Raw genomic sequence first — 14799 nt, 5'->3', positions numbered from 1 at the left:
TCTCTGGAAGTTGTCTTGGGACTCTGTTTGACAGGTATCCCTGATTCAGCTTCCAGTACCCGAACCTCTACACTGTCATCCATCGCAATTTCGTGTCTCCCATCCCACTTACCCTTCAATGTTGGCCTCTTCCTGAGCGCTCCCATGAAGTCTACTTCAGGCCTCACTCACTCCTTCCCTTTCTTCTCTCTGTTCAGCAGCTTTCAGCCCCCAGGACTCTTTCTTGTTGAAATTCCCCTGGAAAAATCCGCGGTGCCCAAAAACAAAGTAGGCACAGTGCACACACAGACTTCCTGCAGGGACGTCACTGGACCTCGATCAGACATCTGCTTTGGCGCTTTGTGTGAAGTCATCAATCGGCATCGACCCCTGGCAGGAAAAGCGCCTTGAGTCTAGTTAGCTCTGAGGCCCAGGAAAGGGCGAGGGAAGCAGCCGCTTCTGTGTGGGGTGGATTCTGTTTATGGTGGTCTCCTCAGTTGGTGTCTCCTCCTGGCTGCTACAGTCGGGTTACCAGTCAGGATCCATGAATATAGGAGGGAGGCTGTCAAGAAGAGGAAGCCAGGGAGACTGGGGACTAGGGAGGCCGAAATGGGCCTGAAATAGCGGAGGTAATGGTTGCAGCGAGGGTTTAGGAGCCCTTTGGAGGTTTTTTTGTTTGTTTTTTGTTTTTGTTTTTAAGAGACAGGGTTTCTCTGTTGTTTTGGAGGCTGTCGGCCCAGCCTGGCCTCGAACTCACAGAGATCCGCCTGCCTCTGCCTCCCGAGTGCTGGGATTAAAGGAGTGTGCCACCACCGCCTGGCCCTTTGGAAGTTTTTTTTTTTTTCGTAACAGGGTTTCCACTGTTTAAAGGCCCTGCCCGACCTGGATCTCTCTCTGTAGACTCAGTGGCCTCAAACTCAGAGATCTGCCTGCCTCGGCCTCAAGCGTGCTGGGATTGAAGGCTTTTGCCACAACCCCCGTTACTTATTTGTAACATTTTAAGCAAGGGCCTCACATGGCACTAGCTGTCCTAGAATTTATCCACAATATTACTAGTCACGTTGTGTAACGATGACAGGGATTCACTTCTGTTTCAGCTACTAAGTACTTTTATGACCTTGTTTCAGGCTCTCTCTTCTATGAGTAAAAAGCAAGTTTAGCTTTTGCTGACTGTGGCCTCAGAACACTTGCTTTTTAATTTTATTTTCCCCTCTGAAGACAAAGTCACCCTGAGTACCCCAGACACTTACTGTGTAGCCTAAGCTGAGCTCGAAAAATGTAATGTTCTTGTCTTAGACTCTGGTGCATTAGAGTTTACAGGCCTCTATTACTCGAGACTGGGAGCACTGGTTTCTGTCAGTATGATAAAAAAAGTGGTTTTTATAGCTGTAGATCTGGGATCCAAAGGCCCTGCCCAGACTGCTCTGGTTGTCTTGTTTCTGTGCAGACACTTCCCTTAATTTCTGATGATGATTGTTGGATCCAACTTGGACGGTAGGTGAGAAAAAGCAGTGTTTTTTTTTTTTTTTTTTAGTAGTGAGCACTATGCAACCTTTTAAAGGGAAATAAATTCTCAAAGAAATTGGGCAAACACCACTGCATCCATGTTTAAGAAACACAGGCTTTGTAGATCTTTGGGTGACAATTGTGTGCTTTGTTTATCTTAAGCAGTACAGGACATGGTAATGCACATGTGATTTAGAGTGTGAAGTCAGGTTGATAACACCAGGATGGTTACTAAATGTGTTTCATTTGCAAAGGCCTGCAACAATTTTAGCATCTATCAGAGTGTGTATGAGAAAGTGTCCTTGGGGAATTACAACAGGTGAACTCAATAACACACATGATCTCTTGTTTGAGACAGAATCTGCCTATATATGCCTGGCTGTCCAGGAACTGGCTATGTACATCAATTGGCAATAATTGGCTCTAGTCAATTTTGTAGATTTCTCTAAAATTCACTAGAGCAATACAGAGAAACCCTCTCTTGAAAAGCAACAACAAAATGAAACTTTGAAATTTATATATTGTAAAATGATGAAATCAGGCTAATTAAGCCAATGAACTCATATAATAGCTTTTGTAGTGAGATATTTAAACTTTAAGTGATTTTTTTCAAGTATATATTACAAGAGACACTGTGCCACACATTAGATTATGATGCATAAACATTTGGTTTTCTTTAAAATGTTAATTAATGTTGAGTGCTTAGAATCAACCAAGGACATAACTCATGGTCTGTACCAATGACCTATTTCTCCCTCACAATTATGTACTTAGATAAGCGTAAGATAATAGTGGAGTAGGGGTGCATCCCAGTGAATAAACACTTGTACATCGAGGCCCTGAGTTTTGTTCACAGACCTGTAGGGAGTAGGGCTTGGGGGTAGACAATAGAAAATATGGGAGTGATTTTAAGGGTTGTATATTCAAAAGCTGCATTGCTTCTGTGGTTATAGTGACATAGGCAAAAGCAAGCCTCTTTCAGGCAATTAGCATTCTCTCTTTTTAAAAGAATTGTTTTTTATTTTATAAATGGTTTTTCTTTCTGGTTTTCTGAGACAGGGTTTCTCTAACTGCCCTAGCTGTCCTGGAATTTACTTTGTAGACAAGGCAGCTCTCAGTCTCACAGAGATCATCCTGCCAGTCTCCCCAGTCCTGGGATTACATGTGTGTGCTAACATGCCTGGCTCTATTTTATACTGTTTTTAGTGCTTGTAAGTATGTGTGTATGGCTGGTTCCTGAAGAGGCCTGAAGAGTAAGCCAGAATCTTTGGAACTGGACTTACACAGATGGTTGTAAGCCTTTATGTGTTCAATGTGTTTTGAGCTGTGATCCCCAATAAGTATAGCAGGTGCTCTTAGCTGCTGAGGCATCTCTCTAGGCCAGTTATTGGGAATCTCTTATTTTTCAAATAACTAGCATAGCTCTGGGTATCTGTCAGTATATCCTGCCTGTGATTCTCAGAGTGCAGTAGTGTGGCAGGTTCCCTAGAGAGACAATGCTTACTAAAACATTTGCCTTGTAGGATGGAGGTAACCCACCTTATCATCTTCAGAAAACAGTGCATGAAAACAGATACCTATTAGAATGTTTGTAATTATTATTTATGATATCAAAGTACTCAGAACAGTATTTGATATGAATGGATTGAGGAAATGAAGTATGTGCTGATTTATTTGGTAAGTCAAATTTGTCTCATGGATGATAGAGTACATACCTATAATCCCAGCACTCAGATAGTTGGGCCAAGAGGATACAGAGTTTGAGGCTCTCATAGCATACACAGTGACTCCCTGTCTGGAAAAGTAAATTAAAGGCTTCAGAATTAGTGATTCCTAGGCATCTCTTAGGAGAATTGCCACACAGATGAGTATCCAGAATGTAGGATTTTAGAAAATGATTTCAAAAAGTGTGTGTGTGTGTGTGTGTGTGTGTGTGTGTGTCTGCTTCTGTGTCTGTGTCTGTGTCTGTGTCTGTGTGTGCCAGTAGCTACAGGGTCAGAAGAGCATTCCATTGGATCCTGAGTTACATGTGGTTTTGAGCCACCCAGTGTTGGTGCTGGAATCTGGAAAAGCAGCAAGTGCAACTAACCCCTGAGCCATTTCCCCAGCTCCGAGAATCTGTATGTTTAAAGAATGTTCTCAGGACAGGTATTCTTATATAACAGACATAGTAGAGTCCCCTGACAGGTTAGATAGTCACAATGTTTAGGAAATTTTATAGAAAACTGGTAAATAACACCAAATATACACAGAAAATAATAACCAAGTATATTGAAAAATTTTATAAATGTGTCAAGAAATATTTCACTTAATTAAAAAATCCATTTTATGAAACCTGAATTTTTTCCTCTTTATAACAATGAGCGGTAAACTTTGCATCATTAATCTGCATGCATTGTTCCATGAATGCATGAATCTGTGAAAATTTGAGGTTCTGTGACATGGTAGTGACTCCTTCCACATCCAGCAGCTTACTATAGATAACTGGAAATAGAAACAACTTGAGAGGCTGCTACTTCTCAAGGTGGTACTGTGACAAATAGGTTCTGTGTTATGTTACTAGATTCAGTGTAGTGCAGGTCCTGCTACATGTTTGGATGTGATAAAGAGAGGACTGATTGCTCTTGGGTTTTTCTGTATGTGTGCCCTCATAGTCATCCCGAAGCTTTCATCTTAACCTGCATAGACAGGTGTTGTTCTCATCTGGGCATCCTGGGTGCAGGATTTGTGGAGTACTCCCCTGAAGCAGAAGGAGCATCTGGCCAGAAGTGTCAATTCGTTTCCATCACTGAAAAAGATTCAAGGAAGAAGGCAAGGCCTGGTAAGTGAGCTGCTCTCCTCCTGGCAGTGCACCTCTGCACTTAGGTCCCTTCAGCAGTGAGGAAAACATTCCTATGATCTCCTCTTGATCCCCAGATTTTTACAACAAAAGAAAAGTATCTGAGTTGAGCTCTAGTTCTATACACATGAGCTTAAGTTTCCTTGAATAATAGGTGTGTAGAAAACCACACCTTGACTCACACATAGCCTCTTCATCAAAATATACTTCGAAGCTGTGATGTCCATGTGTTCAGAAAGAACCTGATTCCACTAGTATTCGTATAGCATTCTTTTATTCCCATCACCCTTGAGGCAGAATCACAAGCAGAGGTCTAGGCAGAGGCAGAGGCTGAGGCAGGCATATTAATGTGAGTTATAGGCTAACATGATGCAACACACTTAGTTACAAAGTATCAGTCATAAAATAAAGTTAATAAATAAATGGCTTCTTCTTTCTCTGTTTGACCCTGTAAAATATCAGTGACAAATGTATAGGAGGTCAAAGTGTCAGAAACTGAAAATGTTCAGATCCAAGTGTATCACAGAGTTGAAGGTTAAGGACAGGAAAGAACGGAGCAAAACAACAACCACTCCAGAAATCCTGGCAGTAGTTAAAAATGTTCTCTCAGGGAAGTAAAGAGTTTATTACCAGCAAAGATGGTGTTACCACAGGGTACGTCATAGAGAACTGCATGAAATCTTTGCTATTAATACCTCAGATAGGGAATTAAGATCTGGATTATTTACAGTTACATAGAATATGAAATCATGAGAAAGAGATCAAGACACTTACTAAAGGAGCAATAAAGAGGTCATCATCACAAATTTAATAAAAATGGACAGTGAGTTCTGGGGATATCCAGAAAATACATAGTGAACCGAAAGTAGCTGTAAACCATGGCCAAATAGAAATGAAATGGGAAACACCACTGAGTGTTAAGATAACTCTTCCCGTGTGCCTGCTCCCAGAGCTGTGTAAGTCCCAAATGAATACACAGGATGCTATATTAATTAAGAAGCAGTTGGCCGTTTGCTATGGTATCTTGTTATCTAGCTCTGACTTAATTATTGACCCATAAATACTAACCTCAGTATTTCCACATGGTTACTCCAGATCATTTCCCACAGTCATTCTCAGAGGCGAACTTCAGGGTGTCATGTACTGATTTGAGATTGCCTCTTTCTTAGGGATCTGGCTTGTGTTATATTGCATTTTAATTGAATTGCTGTTGTCATTATTGTCTCTTAGTTGTATCTCAGCTGTGTTCAAAGTGACATGACAAGGTAAGCATTTCTCTGACCAATTGTTTATTATTTTTCCAGTTTTGGTTTCCTGTTAATCGCAGGGTCTAATAAGATAATGGTGGATAGATTCATTGATGCAAGTGTATATCATGAGTGATTTCTGATGTCTACTTCCCAGAAATTGATTGGTCTGTGTTTGTGATAGCATCAGGAGAGAATCTAGATTGAATGTGTTGTGAGGTTCAAATGAGGTGATTGTGTGTAGTTAGTCTGAGTCAAAGGAACAAAGAAGACTTACAAGTAACTACAGTCCAGAGAGTAGAAATAGATCTAGTTATGGAGCATGATCTTGCATATTTTCTAGATATTAAAATTATACACTTAATGAAAAATGATGTTGATTATTAGCCACAGATATCTGTGCCCATAAGATTGAGATGTAATCACGAGATGACATACACACATCCCATGTGACAATACACTACAATGCATGCACTGGGGAGACATCACACTGCTTCAGCAAATGGGAGGAACTGTTTTCAGAGTTGGTGTTCATGAAGGGCTTGAATGGACAAGGGTAAGCTCCATCAGTGTATCACTCCTCAGGTGGTTTGTAACTGAACACTAGTTAGTAGATTCTGTAACTCTTCTGGCCTCCAAAAGTCACCTGCTTCTACAGTGTTGCTGTGAGCCATATCATATATGTGAATGAACTCAAGTGGAAGGGTTGACTATGGCCATGTTGTTTCTTTGGGTCAGTGTGAAGGGACTTTTTTGAGTTTAGCAGACTCCTGAGAGGTGTTATGATGCACCATATTCCTAGAAGAGTTTTGAAAAGTAGAAGTTAAAGAAACTTGTCCTTTGATCTAAAATACAAAGACTTTCTTAGTTCATGAGGTAGTGCTTCCTAGAAATAAACATGCTTGTTGAATCCTGTTCTTGTAAGGGATCAATCAGCAGCTGCAAGTGATGGGAGGTTTTCAACCTGTAGTGGAATGGACTTGCTCACATTTCCTAGAAAATCTGACTAATGTGGGACTTTACTGGAAGCCTGTCTCCTGTTAGAATTGGCAGTGGTAGGTCTTTACAGACTCTTGTTACCCTCTATAGGGAATGTTCTTTTCAGAGGTGGCATCATCGTATCATCTCAGTGCCTGAAATGTTTGGGACAGTATCTCCAAAAAACTGAAAATAAATTAAAGGATCTGAAAGATTGTATCCTGAATGCGTGGAAAATGGCACTGTCAGAAGCTATATGCCTGCTCAATTCCAAGTGCCAGAGGTGGGTGTAAGTGTCAGGAGATGTTGGCCAAGAAGATCTTCAAGACTTCCCTAAATCTGAAGGCTATTTGATCCTTGTGTTAGTTATTACCAACTATGAGGTGATTGTTCTTCTGACTGAGTTTCAGGATATCAGGAATTCAGAATTCCTCTGAGCTGCAATTGGAATGTCAGTCTTTCTTAGCAGTCTGGCTTCATAAACCCAACATCTTGTCCCATTAATTTGGGAGAGAATGCTCAGAAACTGTTCTTTTAGGATTGGGCTGTCTCTCCTCCATTATTAAAAGTCAAATGATATGTATATAATGTTCCAATGAAGGCACAGTTGTTAACTATATGAGCAACAACTTGCCAGTTTGATTTGGCAACCAAGGAACACAAGGGTATTCTTATTTTATAAAATGATTCACTACATTGACCATGACTCAGGTTTCCTGTGGGAAGACAATTGTTGTTTTGTGGTTGAATGGAAGGGATGGTTCTCCACAATTGGCTTCTAAACCTTTGTCCTTATGCAGATATAATGTCCCAGTCAGCCTCCTTGCCTAAAATCTCTTGCATTGGGTTTAGTTGCTGATGAGGGAGTGGCAATTGCTTCAGCTGCTGTTGTGAGGAGTTATCTCCCTGATCCTCAGAAGTGGATCCTGCACAAAGCAGTCCACCCAGGATTCAGGGGTTGCCTTGCAAGCATGAGGGCAATAGAATGTGAGACCTAGAGTAGTTGGGTATAATAGCGTAGTAGTGCTTTTTACACTCCACTACAAAGGGATGCAGACCTTAAGAATAACTGAACAGGGTACCACCCACTTTCTCTTCTAAGAGGTTCAGTGTGGCTGGATTTATGTTGAGGTCTTTGATCCATTTGGACTTAAGTTTTGTGCATGGCGATAGACATGGATCGATCTGCATTCTTCTACACCAGGCTCCAATTATGCCAGCACCATTTGTTGAAGATGCTTTCTTTATTCCATTGTATATTTTTAGCTTCTTTGTCAAAGATCAGATGTTCGTACGTGTGTGGGTTAATACCCGGATTTTCAATTCAATTCCATTGGTCTACCTGTCTATTTTTGTGCCTATACCAAGCTGTTTTCAGGACTATAGCTCTATAATAGAGCTTGAGGTCAGGGATGGTGATGCCTCCGGACGTTGCCTTGTTGAACAGGGTTGTTTTGGCTATCCTGGGTCTTTTGTTTTTCCATACAAAATTGATTATTGTTCTTTCAAGGTCTGTGAAGAACTGTGCTGGGATTTTAATGGGGATTGCATTGAATCTGTAGATTGCTTTTGGCAGGATTGCCATTTTTACTACATTGATCCTACCTATCCAAGAGCATGGGAGATCTTTCCATTTTCTGAGGGCTTCTTTAATTTCTTTCTTTAAAGATTCAAAGTTCTTACGATACAGGTCTTTCACTTGTTTGGTTAGCGTTACCCCAAGGTATTTTATGCTGTTCGTGGCAATTGTAAAGGGTGATGTTTCTCTGATTTCTCTTTCAGCCCTTTTATCATCTGTATATAGTAGGACTACTGATTTTCTTGAGTTGATCTTGTAGCCTGCCACTTTGCTGAAGGTGTTAATCAGCTGTAAGAGTTCCCTGGTAGAGTTCTTTGGGTCATTGATGTAAACTATCGTATCGTCTGCAAACAGTGAAAGTTTGACCTCTTCCTTCCCAATTTGTATCCCCTTGATCCCCCTTTGTTGTCGTATGACTTGTGAAGCAACCTTGTTTCTTATCTAAATTTAAACTGGAAAATAAAATTTAAAAAAAAGGAAAAAAAGATACAAAAACTAAAAGCAAACAATGACAAAAACAACAACTATTCATTTAGGAAATGATTATGAGGAATGGGCTACCTGGTCTGGTTTGTGCTGGTTCAGCTAAATTCTGTGGGAGTATGCCTGTGTTAAGCCCTGAGTTTTCTAGATAAGAAGCCCTACTCTGGCATGAGACCCTTAGGGGACTGCCAAGCAGGGTGGCATGAATGACTGGGTCTTGTGCCCATCACCCACGTTCCTTCGCATGGTGTCTGGGTCCCAAAGGAGCTGGTGGTCCCCTGTGGCACTAGAGCTCTCAAAACCTCTGCTTATTTTACAAATGTTAGCAAGCCACAGGCCAAGAAAAGCAGATGGCAGACAAATATGTACATGTCATTGTTTTCAGTTACCAAAGGGAGCCTGGGATAAATATCTTGGATGGAATTCCAGAATTGTCATTACTTTCCCAACATGAGTCAAGATGTCATTTCCAGAGTGATCTAGAGTAGGGTCACCACCCCTCTGAGCTTCAGTCTGCTGGTTGGAAAACTGGCAATAAGTACCTGCATCATGGGTTATTATGAGGCTGAATGGGATGGTGTGGGGGGGTGTGGGTGTAAGTGTGGGTAGAATCTAAACTTTAGAAGGGAGACCAAGAGAGAGCAGCATTGGGTGATGAGGAAGGACAGAATTCAGATAACAAGACACATAGCTATGAAAGAAGATAAAGAAGGCATAAAGTTTTTATAGTTTTGATTCCATTAAAGTTTTTCTGTTTTCATTATAGATAGATTAATTCAACTTTGCAGATACTAAAGTAGCAACAACAATTTTGGTATCCAAAGGGCCTAACATATGGTATTCCTTTGAGGCAGTAGTTGTGAAAGCTGGACTTTCATTTTAATTCCATTGACCATTAGTACAACAGTAATCAGACATAAATGGTCATTGAATGCATTTATCATACTGACTCACTCAAAAAAACTTTTTTTTTATTAATATTTTTTTTATTTTCCATTTTAAATTTAGATAAGAAACAAGGTTGCTTCACAAGTCAGTACGAGGTCCCTCACCCTTTCCCTCCCCTCCTCCCGTGCCCTCCCCCCATCCCTCCCCCGTTATCCCTTCATTCCCCCAGGGAGGGTGAGGCCCTCCATGGGGGTGTCCATAGTCTGTCATTTCATATAGGGCAGGGCCTAGACCCTTCCCCAAGTGTTCCGGGTGAGAGTGCACCTCACATTGTTCTATGGGAGTCCAGAGACCGTGTGTATACTTGGGATGGGTACTGATCTGCTGTCCAAGGCTCAATAGATTACCTAGGCCTCCTCACTGACACTTTTTAAAAGATTTGTTCTGAGAGATTTTGTAGCCTAATGTTTTCCCTTGTTTTCTGTTTAAAACTCTATCAAATCATTCCATCATAGGGTTATTTAACATACTAACTGTACTGCTATACAAAAAATAAAGTATGCTTTCAATATATACATAAAAAAAAGAATAACTGAACAGACTGATGTAGTCATAGTAAGATCTTTGTCAGGAGAACCTAAGAGTCCTTTGTAGAAGGATCAGGAAAAATCATGATAACTTAGCATATCATCTTAGGCATTATTTTTCTGTGATGCCCCAGGTCCTGGATACATGAACTTTCTAGATCCTATAGAATATAAGAAGTGTAGAGACTTCCCAGGATTGTTTCATGGGACCCACTAATAAGATGTTGGGTATAATGTGAAATGTTCTACCCTGTGTATATTTATGTATGGAGTTTCTTTAAATATCACAATCCCCATATATGACCAATCCCATCCATATTGTGCCAACTGAAATGAATGTGTTTTTACTTTGCACATAAGAGAAGGTAGCCACATTTTCAGGAATATCTGTGTTAGGGCCTGAGCATCGTGTCCGATTACAGAGCAATGGATAAGGAACATGTTATTTGTACACACAGTGGTACTCCTATCAGCTAAGAGGATAAATGCAGTCATGTTGATTGCAAGATAATTCACATATCTTCAAATAATAGTACTGTATCAGATATATCCAGTCCCAGCCAAATATTGCCTTCTGCTATCTCTTTCTTCTGATCCTAGTTTACAAATATCTGCACGTAGACATTAATGAAAATCGAGACCATGATGTGAAGCAGAGGATCAATGCCTAAGATTTGTGGACACAGGTAAGGAATAGCTAGGTTGTGTTAACAGAGTTAGTGTTCTTTGTGTACAAGATACAGTTTTTAAAATGCCTATGCAGTGAATAGTACAATGAGAATTAAGACAAGGAGAAGAATTCAATACAAGTGTAGCATTTGGTAATTGCTTCAATATGAAAAATAAATTCCCGAGGTTTGTTTAATAAGCAATATTATACAAGTCACATTGCTTGCAAACATACAGAGTAAAATAATATTATTCAAATTAGAAAATTTCCATCCAAATGCCTGTGTATCCCTCCTAAGTTGTTAAGTGAATCACAGTGGTCCACAGCAGTATGCAAACCTCTAGGTGCAGCACACACAGAGAGATAAAACCAGAGAACTCCCTAAGCTAATGCTTTTCATCATTCTCTTGTACCCTAATTTGTTCATGTGGGGATCATTGGATACATGTGGTGGGATGATCTTATGTTGGTCTTGTGAACAGTTTCAATGGGTGACTCTGATGAGCAGATGGCCCTTGTTAAACTAGAGAGTATTGGGCCTACACTATAGTTGTGGGTTAGATATTGTGAAAAGAGATACGCCATGAAAATCTAATGACAGGTTGAAGGTATCACCTCAGTAAATTTCTTACGCTATATTTCTTATAAGTAGAAATGGAATGGTAACATTACCACATAAGCACAAATTTCCTTGGATAGCAAATGCACACCTCCTATGAGGTCAGGGCTTGATGTCCTGTAACTGAAGCAAACCATATTTTCAGAATAATGAATCTGAGTTGTAGCAAAAGAAACTTGATTCCACCAGCTTGTTTGGAGCATTACTTTTACCTTGGTAATCTTGAGGCAACTGAGCAGGCAGAGGCTTAGATAGTACAAGCATTCAGAGCTATGGGGAGAGAGCCTGCATTACGAAACTAAGAGTAAGCCAATAAATACATGTATTCCATTTCCTACCTGTCAGCTTGTAAAAAGTCAATGGCATATACCCCAGAACCTAAAGTGTTACAAACTGTGAAACTCTTGGATCACAGAGTATTCCAAAAGTTTTCTTCTCACCCTTTTTCTGCCTTGGGTGAGGGATCTAAATGGACTCCTGAATGTGCAGTCTGAGAAGAGTTTGATGCTTTTCAAAGGTGTCATGTCTGAGCTCAGGTGGATTCCTCTTCCTCTTGGTCTTGGCGATAGTGGGCTTTTCTTCTGACTTGACTCTGTCCCTAGACTTCTTCATTCCTCTGTTTCCTTGAAGTTGTTTCCTCTATTCACCTTTGTCTTATATTGTCCTTGAGCCCAAGTTGCTTTAATGGGCCTGCAGCATGGGAGTTTCTCCACTCTAACATCTAAGTCTTTGACCACATTGTCAATATGTTCTCACTGGCTCCATCACTGCCCACACCACAGCCTCTTCTCCCTCCTCTAGGTGCAGGGGCTGAATTCTGGAATGAGGAGCTCCATCACGGAGACCAGAGCCTTTCCAGTCCTACTTCACCTCAGTGAAGGAGATGGCACTGTATCTTTACTGTGTCAGATCCCTTCTGATGTCTGTGGAGGATTTAGACTGGGATTATGTTGTATCTCAGAATTGGTTTAATTCAGTGAGGTAGTTGAAGAATTGAGGAAGGTGAATATCTCTCAACAGTCTAGCCATGACTATGACTTTGATGCCAGAGCCCATGACATTCTGTAGCACTGTCAACACATCCTCAGTGAGGCTGCTACATTCCAAGGTGGCACTATGACAAAAACTTCTGCCTTCTCACAGCTTCAGTGTAGTGCAGGGCGTGCTGCATGTTAGGATGTACTAAAGGAAGGAGTGGTTGCTATTGGATTTTTGCTTGCAACCTCACTGGCATTCAGAGGCTAAGATAGATTGATTGTCATCTGAACCAAGTTGATATTCTCTGTTTGTTACAGGCTTGGAGCTGGAGGCAAGGCCATGAACCCTAAAGGACTGGAGATTGGATCAGTTCATGATCTGTCCCCATGGACAGGTGCTGTCCTTATCTGGTCATCGTGGGGGCAGGTATTACCGAGTTCTCCCCTGCAGCATAAGGAATACCTGGGATCCTGAAGTGTCAATCCCAATGATGTCTCTTCTCCATTTGCAGCACTGAAAAAGAGTCAAGGAAGAAGACAGCGCCTGGTAAGTGAGTTGCTCCCCACCTTTCTGTGCTCCTCTGCACTTAGGTCCCTATAGCAGGGGCAGGGCTTCCTATGATCTCTGCTTGAGCAACAGACTTCCACAACAAAAGAATCTGAGTTGGGCTCCAGTTCTAAACACATACAGTTAAGTCTCATGGGATACTAGGTATGTACCAAACTACACCTTGACCCTCACATGGCCTCTTCATCACATTTTGCTTGGAATCTTGGATATCCACATTTTTTGGAAGAAACTGAGTGCACCAGGATCAGTGCAGTATTCATTTAGTCCCAACACTTTTGTGGCAGAATCAGTCAGGGTCCTAGGCAGAGGAAGAGCAGAGACAGAGGCAGGTATATTAATTTGAGTTCAAGGCTAGCCTGATGTAGCATAGTAAGTTACAATACATCAGTCAAGAAAATAAAATCAAGTTTTCAATAAATGGATTATTTTTCCCCTATTTCACCCTGTAAAATGTCAACGTGTAGCAAACTCTGAAACTGTTATATCCTATCATAGAAGATTTGAAGTTTTAGGGATAGGCCTGAATTGAGGGAAACTTCAACCACTCCAGAAATCTAGGCAGGAAGAACCAAATGGTTTCTCTGGGAAGGAAAGAGTTCATTGTCAGAAAAGAAGGAGTAATATGAGTGTATGTGTTAGAGAAATGGGAAACACTGCTGATGGAGTTCTCAGAAGGAAATGCTATCCTTATATTCTGCTGGTGGGTTTGGCAAGGTTTCTAGCTTGATTAGATACCAGTATGGATGGTCCTCCAAAATCCCAAACCTGCCCTACCATATGGTTCATGTACATCTCATCAAAGAACTCAATATATTTATTAAATAGGTACTTGCCCATCAGTGTTGATTGCAGCACTGTGTGCAGAATATTAGTGAATCAAGCATGGTGTCCCACAGCATTGTCAAGAGTGAAGTAGACATGATAATACAGAGAATGCAAAATCCTTGCATCCATAGTGAAAAAGAAGTTGTGTTGTTTGTATTGTGCAGATCCAGTTGGGGCTAGATGAGATGGCTCAGCAGATAAGGATATTTGATGTTCTTGCAGTCCCCAGTCTGATGTCAGAGGACCTTTTGGTGGCTTTCAATATCAGTGCAATCTAGACTCCAGAGAATCGGTGTCCTCTTCAGTCCTCCTTGAACACTACACATGTGTCTTGTGCAGAAATCCAAGGGGAAGGCAAACACACACACACAGACACACACGGACACACACACACACACACACACAAATAAATTCAATTAAGATATTAAATGAATGCCTTCAAAAGTGGATACAACTTGAGGTAAACATAGTAATTACCTAAACCATTCCCAGTAAGAGAATCAAGCTGGAATAATGAAATTGCAGGAAGAATTCTGTCCTAGACTACTAATTATCAAAGGGCTGGAGTGAAAGGTTCAAATTGGGAGGAAGTGTTGAAAAAGTAGGAGTGTGGTCACTATAGAGCATAAACTCTGGGGGATATACCATTACTAGTAACTAAGATAATGAAAATAAATCAAGGAAAATAGTTTTATCACCACCAATGCTTTGGCTATTGGTTTGAAATTAAGAATTCAGGTGCAGTGATTTAACACACAGGATGTATTTGTGTAATATCTATTCTTATTTGGCAATATAGATTAATGGTAGCCAAGTTATGAAGAAAACCTCAAAACTGTCTCTCTATATATGTTTGTAGATGAAATATTTGGGTTACACTTCTACAGTCAACTTTAGTATCTTCAAGTATTTACAAGTATAGAAACCCAGACATACACACATTAACCTACTTACCTACATATGTCCTTACATATGTATATATTCACCAGGGTTTTTAAACATCAGACATATTCTTGTGTCTATATGTGTATCCCAGCTTGTGTATGATGAC

General features: G+C 40.7%; 1 long non-coding RNA gene across 4 annotated transcripts; it reads left to right on the top strand.

Annotated features, from left to right (window-relative positions):
* The first annotated feature begins 2587 nt into the window (after positions 1–2587).
* On the top strand, positions 2588–14782 carry LOC121138408. Of its 4 annotated transcripts, none has more exons than XR_005875435.1 (4): positions 2588–4306; positions 5555–5589; positions 10687–10772; positions 12671–14782. It is a non-coding gene; the product is annotated as an uncharacterized LOC121138408 (long non-coding RNA). The 4 variants fall into 4 exon arrangements; XR_005875438.1 differs by having other exon boundaries at positions 5555–6832; XR_005875437.1 differs by lacking the exon at positions 5555–5589.
* The last annotated feature ends 17 nt before the right edge of the window (positions 14783–14799 follow it).

This window comes from Mesocricetus auratus, unplaced genomic scaffold (genome assembly GCF_017639785.1).
Source record: "Mesocricetus auratus isolate SY011 unplaced genomic scaffold, BCM_Maur_2.0 contig_12610_pilon_obj, whole genome shotgun sequence".
Classification (NCBI taxonomy): domain Eukaryota; kingdom Metazoa; phylum Chordata; class Mammalia; order Rodentia; family Cricetidae; genus Mesocricetus; species Mesocricetus auratus.
Note: the sequence above shows the minus strand (reverse complement) of the source record. Positions and strands in the feature narration are given on the sequence as shown.